A 21,751-nucleotide genomic window follows, 5' to 3' on the forward strand; every position below is an offset into this window, starting at 1 on the left:
ATTAAGGAGACACATGAGGAGGTGGAGCCAAGATTGTGGAGTGAAAGCAGGCACATATCCAAGCTCTCTCACAAATTCTTTCAGATACCTTTTAAAAAGAGAATCAGAACAAATTTGAGAGAGGTAGAATCCAATTGGAGACAGAGTGTGGCAGATTTCCAGGTCAGGAGAGTCCAGAACCTCAACAGGAAGGATCTGTTACACAGGGCTGGGAGAGGGCTGAGCACATGGGACTATACCCAACCAGGCATGATCAGGCTTGGCAGGCTGAAACACTGCCTACAGTGGCAATCCCCAAACCTCTCAGCACAGGACAGGAGTCTGTCCCAGATAGGTGAGACAGAAGCAAAGGGCCTGTGACGGTGGTAGCAGTTACACCTGGAGCTATCATCCCACTGACAAAAGGTATGAAACTCACCTTCTTGAACTTTCAGGAGCCAATATGACAGAGTAAACTGTAAGTGCTCTCATCCTTCCCTTGCTGAGCTTGAATAACCCAGAGAATACTACCCTGGGAAAAACCCAAGAATAGAGGAGCCAGAAGTAGGGGTACAGAAGTCTTTTAGCTCAGGAAGCTAGGCAGATGGGCCCCTCCTTAGGTGGCAGAAGGAAACCACTGCAGGAAGGGAGGCATCCCATCAAGCCCTACCTTAGCATACCATTGAGAATTCCTGAGCCCCATGGGGGTGGAGCCAGCAAATGCCAACACCAGGATCCCAGGCATGCATTCGCATAGCCAGGGGAAATGGCATATACCAGTGCAGATGACAACTGAGGCTACCCATGCTATTAAACAACCTTAGGGGAAGAGGAGACTTCTAGCATCCAGACCAACCTTCCACCACACCTTACTCCTTGAGCTTCAGTGTAACCCTGGGGAAAGTCCAAAAGACTTCACTAACCTTGACCTTGGCACAAACCAGCTGTCTCCAGCTCAGCACCAGCTGAGCTGCCACATTATGTAGCTTCTAGCTGACAGAACCAGAGGCCACAGCACACAAAGCCAGTAACCAGATCCCCAGTTTCCAGCACAAGAAGCTTAGGACAGATCCCCATGGACCTCACAAGCAGAGAGATCCACTTAAAAAGCCAGTAAAAAGGCAACCACAATAAAGAAGCAAACAAGAAAAGTAAAAAAAAAGGTCATAGAATTTTACTATGGGGATAGAGAAGATAAAATATGAATTCAGAAGAGGACAGCATTGACACTGTACCCACATCTGAAATCTCAAAAGGGAGTATGAACTGGTCTCAAGCTCAAAAAGCATTCCTGGAAGAGCTCAACAAGGATTTTAAAAGCCAAATTACAGAGGTAAAAGAAAAAATACAGAACATAACAAGAAAAATTAGTCTTGAAAAGTAAAATTGGCCAAATGGAAAGAGAGGCATAGAAGATATCTGAAGAAAACAATTTGTTAAAAATTAGAATTGTGAAAGTAGAAGATAATTACTCTATGAGGCATCAAGAATCAGTCAAATAAAACCTAAACAATGAAAAGTAGAAGAAAACATAAAATACCTCATTGGAAAAACAAAATACCTGTAGAATAGATCCAGGGTAGATAATCAAAGAATTATCGGTCTACTGAAAAGCCATGAAGGAAAAAAAAGAGCCTGCACAGTATCTTCTATGAAATCATCAAGGAAAACTATCCCAAGGTCCTAGAACCAGAGGGTAAAATCATCATCAAAAGAATCCACCTGTCAACTCCTGAAATAGATCCCAAATTGAGATATATGGGCACTGCTCTCCTGGCATGTGCTCTGGTCTGTGGATGACCACAAGCACTCTTTTCCACTTTGGAACAGTGAGCAGGGTTCTTCCTTCCCTGTGGCTATAAGCTATGGTATGCTAGTGTTCCTCCTTGCCCCACAAATGCCACTCTATACTGTGCCTTAAATCTGCCTAAAAGTGCATGTAGCCAATACAACAGAATTATGGACCCAGTGCCAACAAAGTGATCCCTGTAATCTCAGCACTCATTGTCTGACCCTCTTTCTGTCTGTGTGCTGAGAGTTCTAGCATCTATTGTTGCTTCTGTTGATTCTGTCACCCAAGGCCAGATACCAGTTTTCTGGGGATTAGCCTATGTCAGTAAAGCTTGCATTCTCCTCTCACACTGGTGCTACAGACCCTTCCCACCAACCTTATAAGTTATATTGGGCTGGGAAACTTTTGCATCCTGTCCTTTTGTGGGTTCTTCACTATAGAATTCATTTAGTGGTGTCATTTAAAGTCGTTTGGAGAAAAATTTGTGAGAACTTGGGTAAGTCTCTGCCTTCTTTGTTCCCCCCTTCTAATGTGACTAAAGTCACTTCATTTATCTAGTCTTTAATATGCAAATCCATAAAATGGTAGTGTTTCAGTGCTGTAGATGGTGTCAAGGTCTCTTCAAGCTCTCAATCTATGGTCATATGACTAAGTAAAACATCATCATGAATACTTAAAATGAAAATTTAAAGGAGGCAATTGACTAAGAAACCTCATTTTAAAAACAACATTATGACAATATCTTTGGAGAAATTAATCACTTTTTGAAAATGTGATTCATATTTGAATGTGGTGAAAAGGAACAGGAAAGTATAAGGTCACTTTACCACATGTGACTAAAGCAATAAAAAAAATGACACTCTCAAGTGATTGGGATATTTTTCCACAACTGGCAATCTTTGGTCTTCGGCTGGAGTCTGATTTTGGGCATCCCTTGGCTGTATAGAAAACTTTTTTTTGGCACATTTAGAACCCACTTGAGCAAAATAGATTCAGAACTTAGAAGTGAATTTAAACTCCCTGGCATTTGAGTTCCATTTCCATTTACAGTTGAAAAAAAAGGTATGCTTCAAAAAAGCCAGTGTGACAAAAGCCAATTCCTGCTACCTGAGCTGTTGAAAAATGTGATAACTACTCTTTTGCAAGATCTTCAGCCTACATAAATCACCTGCTATTTAGCTTAGCAGCTTTGTGAAAAATTGGGACAGGGAAAGGGAAGGGAGAAAATGGAAAGAAGGGAGAGGATGGCTGCAAGCTCTAAACTCTTCATAAATTAGGAGTGGGGGGAAAAAGAAGTTTGAGGAGATACAAGTCCCTAAAATATTTAATGATGTATCCTAGTATGTGATCTACTTCTCTCTAGAGTATCTTAAAAATGTTTTTGTTTCATGGGTTGATATGCTCCCCTATCAACCCCCCCCCAAAAAATCTCAGGACATCTTTATGCTTTAACAACTTAAAACTTCTCTAAGACTTTTGGGACATCCTATATATATGTAATAGTTTTTTTTTTTAATTTACCCATTCTCTGCTGTCCTTTATCAGTTTTAAGTAAATAACAATATTACTGAAGTAACTATGAGAATCAAGTGAAGATTGCACCATAGAATCACAGAAAAAAAAATATTTAAAAATTTTACGTAATGAAAGTTCCCATTTTCCCATATCTTCTCCAGCATTTATAATTTTATTACTTTGTCATGCTAACCAATCTGACAGGCATGATGTGGTACCTCAGAATTTTTTTTCAATTTTTCTTATCGTTTTTATTTAATATTTTAGTTTTCAACATTGATTTCCACAAGATAATGAGTTACAAATTTTCTCCCCATTCCTACCCTCCCCCCCCATTCTAAGGTGGCTTATATTCTGATTGCCTCATTCCCCAGTCAGCTCTCCCTTCTTTTACCCCATCCCCCCCATCCCTTTTCCCCTTACTTTCTTCTAGGGAAGGATAGATTTCTATGCCTAATTCCCTATATATCTTGTTTCCCAGATGTATGCAAAAAACCAACTTTTTTTAAGCATCTGCTTTTAAAACTTTGAGTTCCAAATTCTCTCCCTCCTTCCCCAAGAACTGCCAGCCAGGACCACAATACAGATCCAAGCAGGGCACAGCAGGAGAATCTGCTTTTGTGACCGCAAAGTGCTCCTTGCATTCCTGCTCTGATTCACTGCTAGATTCCTTCCACCATGTGAGCCAGGCACTCGGGAAGCCACTGATGCTGTAGCTCTGGAAGCAGCCTTAGGAGTTTCCTTCTGCTGCCACCACCACTGCTGCTCTACCTCCGCCATCCCCAAAGCTGGTGATCGGATGCCTGTGAACTCGATTCCCCAGTTTCCCTCTAACCTGCTCTTTGCCTTTGTGTGTTGAGAAGTCTGGTAAATGCCACAGCTCACTGATTCATGGCCCCAAGGCCTTTTGACTGGCTGACTCTAGGTCTGGTCTCTTCTGGCATGGCCCACGCTGGGCTGTGCTCCACTCAAAGCACCTTGCAATAGACTCTTTCTGGTGACCATCCAGCCTCCTTTGGGCTGGAGAACTGTTTCCTTCTGCTATTTCTTGGGTTCTGCAGGTCGAGAATTTGTTCACAGCCATTTTTACAGGTGTTTGGAGGGATTGGCAGGAGAGCTTAAGCAAGTCCCTGATTTTCAGCTGTCATCTTGGCTCCACCTTCCAGGAGTGTCTCACCTCAGAATTTTTTTGATTTGGATTTCTTTAATCAATAGTTATTTAGACCACTTTTTCATATGACTATATATGTCTTTATGTTCTTCCAATGAAAACTGCCTGTTCATATGCTTTGACTATTTCTCAATTGGGGAATGACTTGTATTCCTATAAATTTGGCTCAGTTCCCTGTATGTTTTAGAGATGAGGCCTTTATCAGACACTTGTAAAAATTCTTTCCTCATTTTCTGTTTCCTTCCTAATGTTGGTTGCAATGAGTTTGTTTGTATAAAAACTTTTAATTTTAATGTAACCAAAATTATCCATTTTCATTTCATAAAGTTCTCAGACTATTGTTTGGACACAGATTGTTCTGTTCTCCGTAAATATGATGGGTAAACTATTCCTTGCTCACCCAGTTTGCTTATAGTATCTGCCTTTATATCTAAATCTTGTATCTGTTTTGGTATACAGTGCAACATATTGGTCTATGCCTAGTTTTTTTCCATATTATCTTCCAGGTTTCCCAGCATATTTGTCAAATGGTGAGTTCTTATCCCAGAAGCTAGAGTCTTTGGGTTTATCAAACAGTAGATCACTATAATCATTGACTACTGTGTACTGTGTACATAACCTATTCCACTGATCCATCACTCTATTTTTTAACCAGTAACAAGTACCTTTGATAATTGCTGCACTATAATACAGCTGAAGATCTGGTATGACTAGGCCATCTTCCCTAACATTTCTTTTCCCTTGATTATTCTGGCCTTTTTTTCTGCCAGATGAATTTTGTTATTTTTTCTAGTTCTATAAAATAATTTTTGGGAGTATGATTAGTATTTCATTGAATAAGTAAATTAATTTAGGTAGGATTATCATTTTTGTTATATTAGCTCAGCCTACACACAAGCAACTGATATTCTTCCAGTTATTTAGATCTGAATTTATTTGAGTGAAAAATGTTTTGTAATAGTGTACATAAAGTTCCTGGGTTGTTTTGGCAGATAAATTCTCAAATATTTTATAATGTCTACAGTAAATTTAAAATGTTTTTTTGTTCCTGTTTCTTGCTGTCAGGATTTGTGAGTAATGTATAGAAATGGCAAGGATTTATGTAGGTTTATTTTATATACTGCAACTTTGGTAATGTTATTTATTATTTCAAGTAGTTTTTTTTACCTGATTCTCTAGGATTCTCTAAGTATATCATATACCATCTGCAAAGGGTGGTAGGTTTGCTTCTTCTTTGTTTATTCTAATTACTTTGATTTCTTTTTCTTCTCATTGCTAAAGCTAGCATTTCTAGTACCATATTAAATAACAGGGGGGATAATGGACATTCTTGTTTTATCCCTGATCTTTTTGGAAATACTTCTAACTTCTCCTTATTACATATAATACTTGCTGAAGGTTTAAGGTATATACTACTTAATTTAAGGAAGATTCCATTGTTTCTAGTATTTTTAATAGGAATGGATGTTGTATTTTGTCAAAAGTTTTTTCTGAATATATCTTTTAATTAGATTTTTTATTTTTAGTTGACAGCACTCAGTTTCACAAGTTTTTAAGTTCCTTTTTCCCCTCCCTCCCCCCCCACTACTCCCCAAGATGGTATAGAATCCAATATATGTTCAACATATACCTTCACATTAAACTTATTTATGCAATAATCAAGTTGTAAAGAAGATTTATGACCAATGGAATGAATCATGAGAAATAAGGAAAAAAAGAAAAAAGAGAGAGGTAATAGTTTATTTCAGTCTATGTTCAGACTTTTTAGTTCTTTCTTTGGATGTAGATAGTTTTTTTCATCATGAGTGCTTTAGAGCTGTCTTTGAACCCTGTATTGCTGAGAAGAGCCAAGTCTATCAAAGTTAGTCATCACAGAAGCAATATGACTGTGGTTGTGCACAATGTTATCTGATTCTGCTCCCCTCACTCAGCATAATATCATGTTTTTCTTCCAGGTTATTATGAAGTCCATATCTTACCCACTTCTTATAGCACAATAGGATTCTGTTACATTCGTATACCACAACTTGATGGCCTTGATTTCCAGTTCTTTGCTACCACAAAAGAGCTGCTTTAAATATTTTTGTACATACAGGGCCCTTTCCTACTACTGGGATCTCTTTGGGATACAGCCCTAAAAGTGGTATTTCTGGGTGAAAGAGTATGCACAGTTTTATAGCCCTTTGGGCATAGTTCCAAATTGGTCTCTAGAATGGCTGGATCCATTCACAACTCCACCAACAATGTATCAGTGTTCCGATTTTCCCACATTGTCTCTAGCATGTATCATTTTCTTTTTTTTCATGGTAGCTAATCTTACACGAGATATGTGGCAGCTAAGAGTTGTGTTGATTTGCATTTCTCTAATCAATAGTGATTTAGAGCATTTTTATATGCCTATAGATATCTTTAATTTCTTCCTCTCTGTTCATATCCTTTTACCCTTTCTCAATTGGGGAATGACTTGTTGGGTCATGAATTCTTCCCTTTCCCAAAAATCTGACAGGTAAACTACTCCTTGCTCTCCCAAATTGCTTATAGCATCAGCCTTTATTACTAAATCATGAACCTGTTTTGACTTTATATTGGTATACAGTGTAAAATATTGGTCTATGCCCAGTTTCTGCCATACCCTTTTCCGATGTTCTTAGCAGTTTTTGGGTAACAGTGAATTCTTAGCCCAGAGTCAAATTCTTAGCCCAGAAGCTAGATTGTTTGGGGTTATCAAAGAGTAGATTGCTATAGTCATTGACTACTGGGTCTTGTGTACCTAACCTATTCCACTGATCCACCACTCTGTTTCTTAGCCAGTACCAAGTACTTTTGAGACTGCTAAATTATAGTACAGTTTAATACCTGGTATGGCTAGACCACCTCCATTAGTATTAATTTTCATTAATTCCCTTGATATGCTGGAACTTTTCTTCTTCCAAAAGAATTTTGTTATTATTTTATCCATCTCTGTAAAATAATTTTTAGTAGTTGATTAGTATGGCACTGAAAAAGTAAATTAATTTAGGTAAAATTGTCATTTTTATTATATTAGCTTGGCCTAATCATGAGCAACTGATGTTTTTTCCATTTATTAAGGTCTGACTTTATTTGTGTGAAAAGTGTTTCATAGTTATGTTCATACAGGCCCTGAGTTTGTCTGGGCAGGTAGCCTCCCAAATATTTTGCAGTGAGTACAATAGCTTTAAATGGAATTTCTATTTCCATCTCTTGCTGTTGGTCCTTGTTAGTAATGTATAGGAATTCTGAGGACTTATGTGGGTTTATTTTATATCCCGCAACTTTGCTAAAGTTATTTTTATCATTATTATTATTTCCAGTGGCATTTTTCACTTGATTCTCTAGGATTCTCTAAGTAGGTCATCATATCATCTGCAAAGAGTGAAAACTTACTTTCTTCTTTGCCTATTCTAAATTGTTGAATTTCTTTTTTTCTTCTCATATTGCTAAAGCTAACATTTCTAGTACCAAACTGAATAATGGGGTGATAATGGACACCCTTGTTTCACACCTAATCTTATTGGGAATGCATCTAGCTTATCCCCATTACATATAATGCTTGCTGGTGGTTTTAGGTAGATCCTACTTATAATTTTAAGGAAGACTCCATTTTTTTTAATACAAATGGATGTTGTATTTTGTCAAAAGTTTTTTTTTTTGTATCTATTGAGACAATCATGTGTTTTCTGCTAGTTTTGTTGTTGATATGATCAATTATGCTGACTGTTTTCCTAATGTGAACCAGGCTTGCATTCCTGAAATAAATCCTACCTGGTCATTCTGTACTATTCTCATGATAAGTTGCTGCAATCTTTTTGCTAATATTTTATTTAAACTTTTTGCATCAATATTACTTAGGGAAATTGATCTATAATTTTCATTCTCCATTTTGACACTTTTTGGTTTGGGAATTAGTACTGCATTTATCCAATAAAAAAGAATTTGGTAGGACTACTTCTTCACCTATTTTTCCAAATGGTCTATAAAGTATGGGAATTAATTGTTCTTTAAATATTTGATAGAATTCACATGTAAAACCATCTGACCCTAGAGATTTTTTTCCAGTGAGTTCACTGATGCCTTGCTCAATTTCTTTTCCTGAGATGGAGTTATTTAGGTATTTTATTTACTCTTCTGTTAACCTGGGCAATTCATATTTTTGTAAATATTAATCCATTTCCCTCAGGTTGTCACTTTTATGGGCATACAATTGGGCAAAATAATGCCTAATTATTGCTTCATTTTCCTTTTCATTGCAGGTGAATTCACCCTTTTTATTTTTGATCCTTGTAATTTGGTTTCCTTTTTTTTTCTTTTTTTAAATCAAATTCATCAATGGTTTATAGATTTTATTGTTTTTATCATAAAATCAGTACTTAGATTAATTTATTCAATAGTTTTCTTCATTTAAATTTTATTAATCTCTCCTTGGTTTTCAGTATATGTAATTTGTTTTTTTTGAGAGTTTTTAATTTTAGTTTACAACACTCAGATCTACCTAATTTTGAGTTCCAGGTTTTCTCGCCCACCCCCTCCACACCTTCCTCCCCAAGACAGCGTGGAATATATCTTCTATGTATAACACACTAGTCAAGTTGTGAAGAATAATTATGACCAATGGAATGAATCATGAGACAGAGGAAACAGAACCAAAAAAAGAAAAAAAAAAACAAAAAAACAAAAGAGAAAAAAAAAGGGGGGAAAAAGGCGAGCATAAAGTGTGCCTCAATCTGCATTCAGACTCCATAGTTCTTTCCCTGGATGTAGACATCATTCTCCATCATGAGTCCTTTGGGGTTATCTTTGCCCTTTGTGTTGCTGAGAAGAGAAAAGTCTATGAGGGTTAGTCCTCACAGAGTCCGTATATCTGTGGTTGTGTATAATGTTCTCCTGAACCTGCTCCGTTCACTCAGCATTATATCATGTAGGTTTTTCCAGGTTGTTATGAAGTCCATATCATCCACATTTCTTACAGCATGATAGTATCCCATTACCTTCATATACCACAACTTGTTCAGCCATTCCCCAATTGATGGGCAACCCTTGATTTCCAATTCTTTGCTACTACAAAAAGAGCCTCTATGAATATTTTTGTACACATGGGTCCTTTTCCCACTTGTGTGATCTCTCTGGGATACAACCCTAAAAGTGGTATTGCTGGGTGAAAGGGTATGAATATTTTTGTAACCCTTTGGGCATAGTTCCAAATTGCTCTCCAGAATGACTGCATCAGTTCACAACTCCACCAGCAATGTAACAATGTTCCAATTTTCCCACATCCTCTCCAGCATTTATCATTTTCCTGTTTTCTTATTTGAACCAATCTGACAGGAGAGATGTGGGACCTAAGAGATGTTTTGATTTGCATTTTTTTAATCAGTAGTTATTTTGAGCATTTTTTCATCTGCCTATAGATATCTTTAATTTCTTCCTCTGAAAACTGTCTGTTCATATCCTTTGACCATTTCTCAATTGGGGAATGACTTTTATTCCTATAAATTTGGATCAGTTCCCTGTATATTTTAGAAATGAGGCCTTTATCAGAGATACTGGTTGTAAAGAATTTCTACCAATTTTCTGCTTCCCTCCTAATCTTTGTTGCATTGGCTTTTTTTATACAAAAATATTTCAATTTAACATAATCAAAAATTATCCATTTTGCATTTTGTAATACTCTGTATCTCTTGTTGTGTCATGAATATTTTTCTTTTCCATAAATCTGATAGACAAACTATTCCTTGCTCTCCCAAATTGCTTATAGTATCAGCCTTTATTCCTAAATCGTGAACCATTTTGACTTTATTTTGGTATATGGTGTAAGGTATTGGTTTATGCCCAGTTTCTACCATACCCTTTACCAATTTTCCCAGAATTTTTTGTGAAATAGTGAATACTTAGCCCAGAAGCTGGATTCTTTGGGTTTATCAAAGAGTAGATTGCTATAGTCATTGACTTCTCCATCTTGTGTACCTATCCTATTCCAGTGATCCACCACTCTGTTTCTTAACTAGTTGCAGGTAGTTTTGATGACTGCTGTATTATAGTACAGTTTAATATCTGGTATGGCTAGGCCACCTTCCCTAGCATTTCTTTTCATTAACACCCTAAATATTCTAGACCTCTTGTTCTTACAGATGAATTTTGTTATTATTATACCCAGATATGTAAAACAATTATTGGTAGTTCAATTGGTATGGCACTGAATAGATAGATTAATTTAGGTAAAATTGTCATTTTTGTTACATTAGCTTGGCCTAACCATGAGCAACTGATATTTTTCCATTTATTTAGGTCTGAGTTTATTCACCTGAAAAGTGTTTCATAAGTATGTTCATGTGGCCCCTGGGTTTGTCTTGGCAGATATTTTATACTGTCTACAGTAACTTTGAATGGAATTTCTATTTCTATCTCTTGCTGTTTGGCATTGTTAGTAATGTATAGGAATGCTGAGGATTTATGTGGGTATATTTTATATCCTGCAACATTGCTAATGTTGTTTATTATTTCAAGTAGTTTTTTTTACTTGATTCTCTAGGATTCTCTAAGTAAATCATCATATCACCTGCAAAAGATGATAATTTAGTTTCTTCTTTGCCTATTCTAATTCCTTCAATTTCTTTTTCTTCTCTTATTGCTACAGCTAACGTTTCTATTACCAAATTGAATAGTAGGGGTGATAATGGGCATCCTTGTTTCACACCTGATCTCATTGGGAATGCATCTAACTTATCCCCACTACAAATAATGCTTGTCAATGTTTTTAGGTAGATGCTATTTATAATTTTAAGCAAGGCTCCACCAACTCCTATGTTTTCTAGTGTTTTAATAGGAATGGGTGTTGTATTTTGTCAAAGACATTTTCTGCATTTATTGAGATGATCATACGGTTTCTGCTAGTTTTATTGTTTACATGATCAATTATATTGATATTTTTCCTAATATTGAACCAGGCTTGCATTCCTGGAATAAATCCTACCAGGTCATAGTGTATTATTCTCTTGATAAGTTGCTATAAAATTTTTAGTAATATTTTATTTAAAATATTTACATCTGTATTCATTAAGGAAATTGGTCTATAATTCTCTTTCTCTGTTTTAACTCTTCCTGGTTTGGGTATTAGTACCATTTCGGGTCATAAAAAGAATTTAGTAGGACTCCTTCTTCACCTATTTTCCCAAATAGGCTATAAAGTATAGGAATTACTTGTTCTTTAAATGTTTGATAAAATTCACATGTAAAAACATCTGGCCCTGGAGATTTTTTCCTAGGGAGTTCATTGATGGCTTGCTCAATTTCTTTTGCTGAGATGGGGTTATTTAGAAATTGTACTTCCTCTTCTGTTAACCTGGGCAATTTGTGTTTTCATAGATATTAATCCATATCCCTAAGGTTGTCAAATATATGGGCGTACAATTGGGCTAAACAATTCCTAACTATTGTTTTGATTTCCTCTTCATTAGATGTGAATTCACCCTTTTCATTTTTAATACTGGTAATTTGATTTTCTTCTTTCTTTTTTAATCAAATTGACCAAAGTTTTATCAATTTTATTGGTTTTTTCATAAGACCAGCTCTTTGTTTTATTTATTAATTCAATAGTTTTCTTGGTTTTTATTTTATTAATCTCTCCTTTGATTTTCAGTATTCCTAATTGGGTATTTAATTGGGGATTTTCAGTTTGTTATTTTTCTAGCTTTTTCAGTTGTATGCCCAAATCATTGATCTCCTTTTCCCCTATTTTATTCATGTAAGCGTTTAGAGATATAGAACTTCCCCTAAAAACTGCTTTTGCTGAATCCCATAAGTTTTGGTATGTTGTCTCATTATTGTCATTTTCTTGAATGAAGTTATTATTTCTATGGTTTGTTCTTTGGCCCAGTCATTCTTTTGAATTAGATTATTTAGTTTTCTATTTATTTTTGGCTTGTTTTTCCCTGGCTCTTTATTACAAATAATTTTTATTGCATCATGAGCTGAAAAGTATGCTTTAACCACTTCTGCCATTCTGTACTGGATTGTGAGGTTTTTATGCCTTAGTACATGGTCAGTTTTTGAGTATATGCCATATACCGCTGAGAAGAAAGTATATTCCTTTTTATCCCCATTCAGTTTTCTCCAGAAGTCTATCATATCTGCATTTTCTAAAATTCTGTTCACCTCTTTAACTTCTTTCTAATTTAGTTTTTAATTGAGGCTTTTCAATTTGTTCTTTTTCTAACTTTGTCAGTTGGATGCCCAATTCATTGATGTCCTTTTCCTCTATGTTATTCACATAAGAATTTAGAGATAGAAAACTTCCCCTAAGAACGTCTTTTGTTGCATCCCACAAGTTTTGGTATGTTGTCTCATTATTGTCATTGTCTTAAATTAAGTTATTAATTGTTTCTATGATTTGTTCTTTGACCCACTCAGTCTTTACGATCACATTACTTAATTTCCAAATAATTTTAAGTTAATCTTTCCTTGGGCCTTTATTACAAATAAGTTTAATTGCATCATGATCTATAAAGGATGTGTTCATTGTTTCTGCCTTTCTGCACTGAATTGTGAGGTTTTTATGCCTTAGTACATGGTCATTGAGTATGTGCCATGTACTGCTGAGAAAATGGTTTATTCATTTTTATCCCCATTCAGTTTTCTCTAGGGGTCTATCATATGTACCTTTGCTAAAATTCTATTCACCTCCGTAACTTCTTTCTTGTTTATTTTGAGTTAGATTTATCCAGTTTAGAAAGGGGGAGGTTGAGGACCCAGTTACTATAACTTTGTTGTCTATTTCTTCCTGTGACTACCTTAACTTCTCTAAGAATTTTTATGCTATACCACAAGTGTATATGTATTAAGTAATGATATTGCTTCATTGTGAATGGTGCCTTTTAGTGGGATATACTGCCCTTCCTTATGTCTTTAAATTAGATCTATCTTTGATTTTGCTTCATCTGAGATTAAGATTGCTACCTCTGCTTTTTTTTTTTACTTTATCTGAAGCATAATATATTCTTCTCCAGTCTTTTCCATTTACCCTGTGTGTATTCCCCTGCTTCAGATATGTTTCTTATAAACAACATATTGTAGGATTATGGTTTTTAATCCATTCTGCTATCCACCTCGGTTTTATAGAAGAGTTCATTCCATTAACATTCACAGTTATGATTACTATCTGTGTCTTTTTCTCCATCCTATTTCCCCCCTCCCATTTATGCCTTTTTTTCTCCCTTCTCTCTTCCACTCCTCAAAAGTTTTGCTTTTGACCACTGTCTTCCTCAATTTTCCCTCCCCAATGTCTCCCTTCCCTTATCTAACTCTTTTTCCTTTGCTACTCCTTCCCTCCCTTCTATCTACCCCCCCCCTTTTCTTTCCCCTTTCCCCTCCTACTATCTATAGGACAAATTTGAATTCTATAATTATCAGAGGATGTTATTCCCTCCTGGAACCAAATCTAATGTGAATAAAGCTTTTTTCCCTCCCTTCTGTCCCTCTATGTTTTTGTGCCCCTTCATGTGGCATAATTTACCCTTTTCAACCTCCTCCTTTCCTCTCCTCCCAGAACAATTCCTTGGTACCCCTTAATCATATTTTTATCATCACATCATTTACTTTATACTGACACTCTCAGTCTATGTATATCCTTTTCAATTGCCATAATAACTGTACCATGCTCAAGACTGACATATATATATATATATATATATATATATATATGACATATATAAATCAATGTAATCCTATATAAAGTTATAAACAATTTCCCCTTATTGAATAACATAGTTTTTCCCCCTCCATTTACCTTTTTATGTCTCTCTTGAGTTTTCTGTTTGAAGATCAAATCTTCCATCAGGGTTTTTCATCAGGAAGGTCTGGAATCCCCTTATTTCATCGAATTTTCCATCTCTTTGCCTGAAAAATTATGCTCAATTTTGGTGGGTAATTGATTCTTGCTTGTAGTCCAAGATCCTTTGCCTTTCAGGAATATCATATTCCAATTCCTCCTTTCTTTATTTGTAGAAGTTGCAAGTTCCTGTGTAATCCTATCTGTTGCTCCATGATATTTGTATTGTTTCTTTCTGACTGCTTGCAGTATTTCTTCCTTGACCTCATAATTCTGCAATTTGGCTACAATATTCCTTGGAGTTTTCAATTTGGGCTCTCTTGCAGGAGTTGATTTGTGTATTCTTTTGATTACTATTTTACCCTGTGGTTCTAGGACCTTGGGGACATTTTCCTTGATGATTTCTTGGAAATTACTGTCAAGGTTCTTTTTTCATCATAGCTTTCCAGTAGACCAATAATTCTTAGTTTATCTCTCCTGGACATATTTTTCAGGTCAGTTGTTTTTCTAATCAGATATTTCACATTTTCGTCTACTTTTGTGATTCTTTAGATTTTGTTTAACTGACTCCTGATGTTTCATAGTGTCATTGGCTTCTACTTACCCAATTCTATTTTTTTTTTACATTTGTAAATAAGGTTTTATTATATTTATTTATTTAAACATTTTTTTTTATTTTACCAGAACACAAATACAACATAGGAAATAGAAAAAAAGAAACAAAAATGTATCATAAACTTAAATATTGAAACTTAAATGTAAAGTAAGAAAGAATAAAAAGCATGTCATGTGCATAGCAGAACATAGGAGAGGATTCAAAATATGTAACAAAAAATCTTCATTTCGAGAAAGCCTGTATGAAAAATAACACACCTTGTGTTGAGAATTGACCATCTTTTCTTTGCTTCCTTGTGTTTTCTTTTGTTCTCTGCTGTGCACTTTTTAACTTTGTTCTTTTTCCCCTCCCCCCAATTCCCCAGAAGGCTACAATATAATTTAGATATTTCTTGGTATATACATAGACATACAGATATATACATATACTTATACATATATACATACATGTATAGACATATACTTTCCCAATAATTTCCCATAATCTACTCCTGATCTTTGTTTTTTATGTTTGTACATATCTTTTGTTTCCTATCCTTCCTGCCTCCTCTACTTGACTTCTACCCTCTATATCCCCTTCCTATCACTTGCCTACCCCCCTCCTCCACCAACCACCCTGCCCCCCTATTACTTGCCTTCCCCCTCTAAGGATCCCTCCCCTATCCCCCCCCATTCCCATTAATCTAAACTCCCTTTACTTATTCCCTCATTCTCCCCTCTAAAAATCCCTCCCTTGTCCATATCCCTCCGTTGTCCTCTCCCCCCTCACTAAACCCCTACCATTTTATTTCTTCTAAATTTAGAAGGCTTTTATACTCTTCCAAATATACATGTATTGTTCCCTCTTAAACCCATTCCTGATGAAAGTAGGTTACCAGAACTACCAGCCCTCCTCCCCATGTAAATTCTCTGTATCCTTTCTTCTTCTTGCACCTCTTTTGTATAAAAGTTACTGTTTTTAGTTGTTTCTAAATGGTTTTACTTTTTAAATTCATACCACAGTCAGGTTTATCCTCCTCTTTCTTATGAACTCAACATTAATGGGAATGTTAGGCATATATTATTTTACATTTTGTGTTATATAAAAGGTAAGCAATCTGTTCTTATGAATCCTTTATAGTCAGTCTTTAGTGTGTACCTTATGTTTCTCTTGGTTCTTGTATGTCGAATCTTCTATTAAGTTGAGGATTTTTTTTTAAGGAAGACTTGAAAGTCAGAAGGTTTGTCAAATGTCCACTTTTTTCCATTCAATATAATACTGAAATTTGAAAGGTAGGAATTTTTGGCCAGAGCCCCAGGTCTTTAGCTTTTCGATATATTGTGTTCCAAGACATGTGGTCCTTTAATGTCTCTGCTGCTAGGTCTTGTGTAATTCTAATTGTGGCATCATCATATTTGAATTGTTTTAATCTTGATGCTTTTAATATTTTGTCCTTGAGCTGGGGGTTACAGAATTTGACTATGATATCCCTATGAGTTTTCCTCATAGGATCTCTTTTAAGTGGTATGTGATGGATTTTTTTTTCTATTTCTACTTCCCTGCCTTGTTCTAATCCTTCAGGACAATTGTCTTTAATTATTTCTTGTATTATTGTATCAAGACTCTTTTTTGATCATGACTTTCAGTTACTCCAATTATTTTTATATTGTCTCTTTTGATCTATTCTCCAAATCTGTTGTTTTTCTTATAAGACGTTTCAATTTCTCTTCTATTTTTCATTATTCATGTTTTGTTTAATTATTTCTTGATCTCTCATAATTTCAGTGGCTTCACTTTGTCCAATTCTAATTTTCAAGGTGTCGTTTTCATCCTTGAGATTCTGGATCTCCTTTTCTAATTGGTTGACATTTCTTTCATAACCTTCTTGTTTTTCTTGGATTATTTTTATTTATTTATTTATTTGTTTGTTTGTTTTAGTTTTTCCTCTGTCTCTCTCATTTGATTTTTAAAGCCTTTTTTAAGATCTTCTATAAATTCTTTTTTGGGCAAGTGACCATTTGATGTTGCTCTTGGGGGTTTCTTTACTTCAATATCCTCTGAGGATGAACCCTGGTCATCTCTATTCCCATAATAGGTTTCTATGGTTGGATTCTTTCTCCTTTGCCTGTGCATTTTTTTTTGTGGTAATAACTTGATTTTTGTAATCACCTCTAGCCCTGGGGTATGGGAACTGGTGCCTCTTGCCCCAGATCTTTAGTTCTCTCCTCTAACCTGGAACCAAAGCCAAAACTCCAACCTTCTGTAAGTGCCCACAGCCAAAGACTTTCTGCCCCACTGCTTCTGCCCTCACCGGGCATGTGCTGGTTCCTTCTCGCCCCCATTGCTCTTCAGAGCACAGCTGGGTCTGGCATTTCTTGTCAGCAAAGGTTCGCACAGTCTTCCTGGGCTCAAACACATGACTCCCCTCACTATCCCAGGGTGAAAAGTTCCCAATTCTAATTTTTAATGTATTGTTTTCTTCATTTAGCTTCTCTATTTCCTTTTCCATTTGGATAACCTTACTTTGCAATGGGACATTTTCTCATTTATATTCTGAACCTCCTCAACCATTTTGCCAATTTTACTTTTCAGATTTCTTCTCATCAGGGAATTTTTTTTGCATTTTTAAAATCCTCCTTGAGTTCTTCCAGAAATGCTTTTTGGGCTGGAGACCAGTTCATATTGCCTTTTTAGGTTTCAGATATGGGTATAATGTCAATGCTGTCCTCTTCTTAATTGGTATTTTGATCTTCCCTGTATCCATAATAGGAATCAGTACTCTTTGGCTTTTTAGTATGCTTTTTCATGGTGTTTCCCTGCCCCACCCCTGGCTTCTAAAGTGGATATCTGCTTCTGGGGCTCAGGGGTTCTGTCACAACCTTCTTGTGTTGGTAACTGTAGCCCTACTCTCTGGTTTTGTGTACTATGGCCTCTGGCTTTGTGAGGTGTGGTAGAGGGGTGGTTTGACTGCTGGAGTTCTCTTCCCCAAGACTACTCTTCAGCATATGTGGTATCAGTCATTGTCTGTGCTGATGTCTGCCACTTCCCCTGGCAGTGCAAAGGCATACCTGGCATCCTGGCATTGACATTTGCTAGCTCCAGCACCCTTGGGCTCAGGAACTCTCACTAGTCTGCTGAGGTTGGACCTTTTGGGACACTTCTATACCTCCACTAGTCTCCTCCTGCCACCACAAGAAGAACCCTCTCCCCAGCTTCTCTCACTAAAAGGCTACCAAAGCACCACTTCTGGCTCCTCTATTTCAGGGTTTGTCCCAATATTTTCTGGATGTGGAAGGGAGGGAGAGACATTTTACCTGGCCATCATGGCTCCCAGAAGTTCAAGAAAGTAAGTTTCAAACCTTTAGACTCTGGGTTGGTGGCCTCTGGGGTAACTGTGACCATTGCCACAGGCTCTGCGCTGGTATGCCACATAGCTCCAACAGACCCCTGTCCTGGGCTGAGAGGCCTGAGGATTGATCACTGTTGTAACTGGTACTTCCTCCCTGTGCCTGCTCCTGCTCCCATGTTTCACTCTTCCAGCACCCATCACTCTCCCAGACAGGAGTGCTTGCTGAGTTCCTCTGCTGTTCCTGGTTGGTGTGGTCTGATGCCATTCCATGTGCCCAGCACTCCTGCTCCACTCAATCTACTCGTGGCTTCTAACTCTGTCAAATCTGTTCAGATTCACTTCGTTAGATGTATCTGACAGAATCTGTGAGAGAGCTCCAGTAGTTCTCCCCTTTCACAGCACCATCTTCTCTACATCCCCCCTTTTTCTAAATATATTGAGATAATCATATGGTTTTTGCTAGTTTTGTTTTTGATATGATCAATTATGCTGATAGTTTTCCTAATATTGAACCAGTCATGCACTACTGGTATAAATCCTACTTGGTCATAATGTACTATTCTCATTACAAGTTACTGTATTCTTTTTGCTCATATTTTATTTAAAAACTTTGCCTCTATATTCATTATGGAGATTAGTCTATAACTTTCTTTCACTGTTTTGATTCTTCCCCATTCAGGTATCAGTACCATATTAGTATTAAAAAGTAATTTGTTTGGATGGCTTTGCCTATTTTCCCAAATAGCATATATAGTATTGGTATTGTTTTTTAAATGCTTGGTAGAATTCACTTGTAAATCCATCTGCCTCTGGAGATTTTTTTCTTAGGGAGTTCAATGATGGCTTGTTCAATTTCTTTTTCTGAGATGAGGCTATTTAAATATTTTTTATACTGATTACAAGTATGTAATTGAAGATGAAAAAAGCAAAAAAAACCATGTTCAATATAAAAGACAATATTGATACAACCTTATTAAAATTAATTGTTTCTTTTATCAACTGGTAAATAAAAGTGAATACCATTACATGTGCAATCACTTGCAATCACTTTTTTTGCATGTTTTTTGGTAGTTTTTATTTGTTTTTAATCTCATTTTTGTTCATATGCTCATGAATGCTCATGCTGGTGGAAATTGAAACAAAATTGGTCAACCAAAAAAAAAATCTGAAAATGCCAACCAAGAAACAAATGAGAAATTGGACTAGATAATCTTTAAGGTCCCTTCCATGAGGTACTGTGGTATTATGGGAAGAGGGTTCTTGGTTCAAGAGATCCAATTCAAATCCTAATCCTCATTTGCTATATTGTATGGTATTTGGAAAGTCAATTCAACTTGGCCTGTTTCTTCATCTGAAAAATGGTGATCTATTTACTCTCAATATTATTCCATGATGCTGTGGGCAAAATTCTTTGTCGTTGTTCAACATCATATGAATACAAGCTACTTCTAGTTCTAAAATTCCATGAGGTTATTTTCAACCTGGGAGACTAGACCTAGCCTTTATTTTGTTTTGTTTTGTTTTTTTGGGGGTGACAGTGTTGTATTCATCCATAAAAAGAACATAGATAGATAAAATCTTTTTCCAAAGCTACTTTCTGGGGGAGAAGGGGCTAAAACCCAGGACCAGAAAAAGCTAGTTCAAAAGTCACCTGTGCCATTACAAAGACCGGGTAATGAAAATTTAAATTCAGATGGAAACTTTTCTGTTAGTTCTGCCACCCCAATCATTACCCATGTCCAGTAAATCAAACTAGGTATTCAGCTCTATGGAATGACCCTCCCACTCCCTTTTGTACTGTACCAAGGAAAGGTAAGGGAAATCTCTGGAAATCTCAGCAAAAAACAAATCTCTGCACTCCTTCTGCTAACTACCTTTCTCATCAAGCAGAACTCCTTAGCTCTGAACTCCTTTAAACACCAGCTGCGGGCTCAGGACTAAGAACATGTGGCACTAAGCCCTTAATATAGAAGCATCTATACACCACATAGAACCATCTAACATGGGAAATGGGAAACGAACTCAGAGAAGAACTAGAATAAAGAGCCTGGCTCCATTTTCTTTGAGTGCAGGGAGTGGTGGTGATAGGTGGGCAATGGAGCTCACAATAATTGAGGCTGTTAATCTCATTAAATCTTCAAGATATCTGAGACACAAATGATACAATTTTCTACATGACTGCTGCAAGGATTCCCCAATTCCATAAACACTCTACCCTACTGCATATGAGCATGGTACCTCACATCCAACTGACAGTGACAATATCCCATTTGGTCATGGCTCTAGTTTGGCGCATGGCACCCATCAGTAAAGACCTGTTCTTATGAGATTTGTTTCTGGTCCAGGCCATACTCTCCTCTATAGTTCCAGAATCATTTCCCAGTTGCTTCCCCCACATACATTGTAAGTTCAAAGGGCAGCAGCAATGTCTTCCTTGAATACTCTCTAAAACTCAAGACCTGGTTGGTGCTGGTTTGCCAAAGGATGAACTCACTAAAAACTGACTTAGAAAAGAAAAGCTTTTTGGGGGGTGGAGCCAAGTTGGCTGCTGGAAAGCAGGGACTTGCGTGAGCTCCCCACCAAGTCCCTCCAAAAACCTATAAAAATGGTTCTGAACAAATTTTAGAACTGCAGAATCCATAAAGTAGAAGAGGCAAGCAGGGCTCCAGCCCAGGACATTCTGGATGGTTGCTGGGTGAAGTCTATCACACACAGAGCTGGGAGTGGAGGGGAGGAGAGCCCAGTGTGGGTGGTGGCAGGACTAACCAGATCAGGAGCCGGGCAGAGCAAGCCCTAGTGCCCTGAATCAATGAGCTGTGGCAGTTACCAGACTTCTCAACCCACAAACACCAAAGACAACAGAGAAGGTTAGTGGGAAAAGCTGCAGGGAGTGAAAGGAGTTCACAGTTCGGCCACCACCCTGGGGGCAATGGAGGTGGTGCAGCTACAGAACTACAGCTGCTGTTGCTTCTAGCCCCAGGCCACCTGGTGGGAGGAATTAAGTGGCAGATCAGAGCAGGAGTGCAGAGCCTTCTTAAGATCTGAGTCAGGTGCAGGTTGGCAGTTCTTGGGGAAGGAGGAGGGCTGGTGTGGCAGAGCTGTATAGAAATAGCTATGAAACAACAGCGCATCCCCTCAGGCTTGGAACAAAGTACACTTTACTCTATGAGCAGTCATACCCTGACAGAAAACTCAAAGGTCAAGTAAGTTGGCTGGGAACATGGCCAGGCAGTGTAAACAGACTCAGATTCAGTCTCAGACTTTGGAATCTTTCTTTGGTGACAAAGAAGACCAAAACAGAAGAAGTCAACAAAGTCAAAGTACATCAAAAGCTTCCAAGAAAAACATGAACTTGTCTCAGGCCACAGAAGAGCTCAAAAAGGATTTGGAAAAACAAGTTAGAGAAGTAGAGGAAAAATTGGGAAGAGAAATGAGAATGATGTGAGAAAACCATGAAAAACAAGTCAATGACTTACTAAAGGAGACCCAAAAAATAAGGAAAAAAATAC

This window comes from Trichosurus vulpecula, chromosome 1 (genome assembly GCF_011100635.1).
Source record: "Trichosurus vulpecula isolate mTriVul1 chromosome 1, mTriVul1.pri, whole genome shotgun sequence".
Taxonomy (NCBI): Eukaryota; Metazoa; Chordata; class Mammalia; order Diprotodontia; family Phalangeridae; genus Trichosurus; species Trichosurus vulpecula.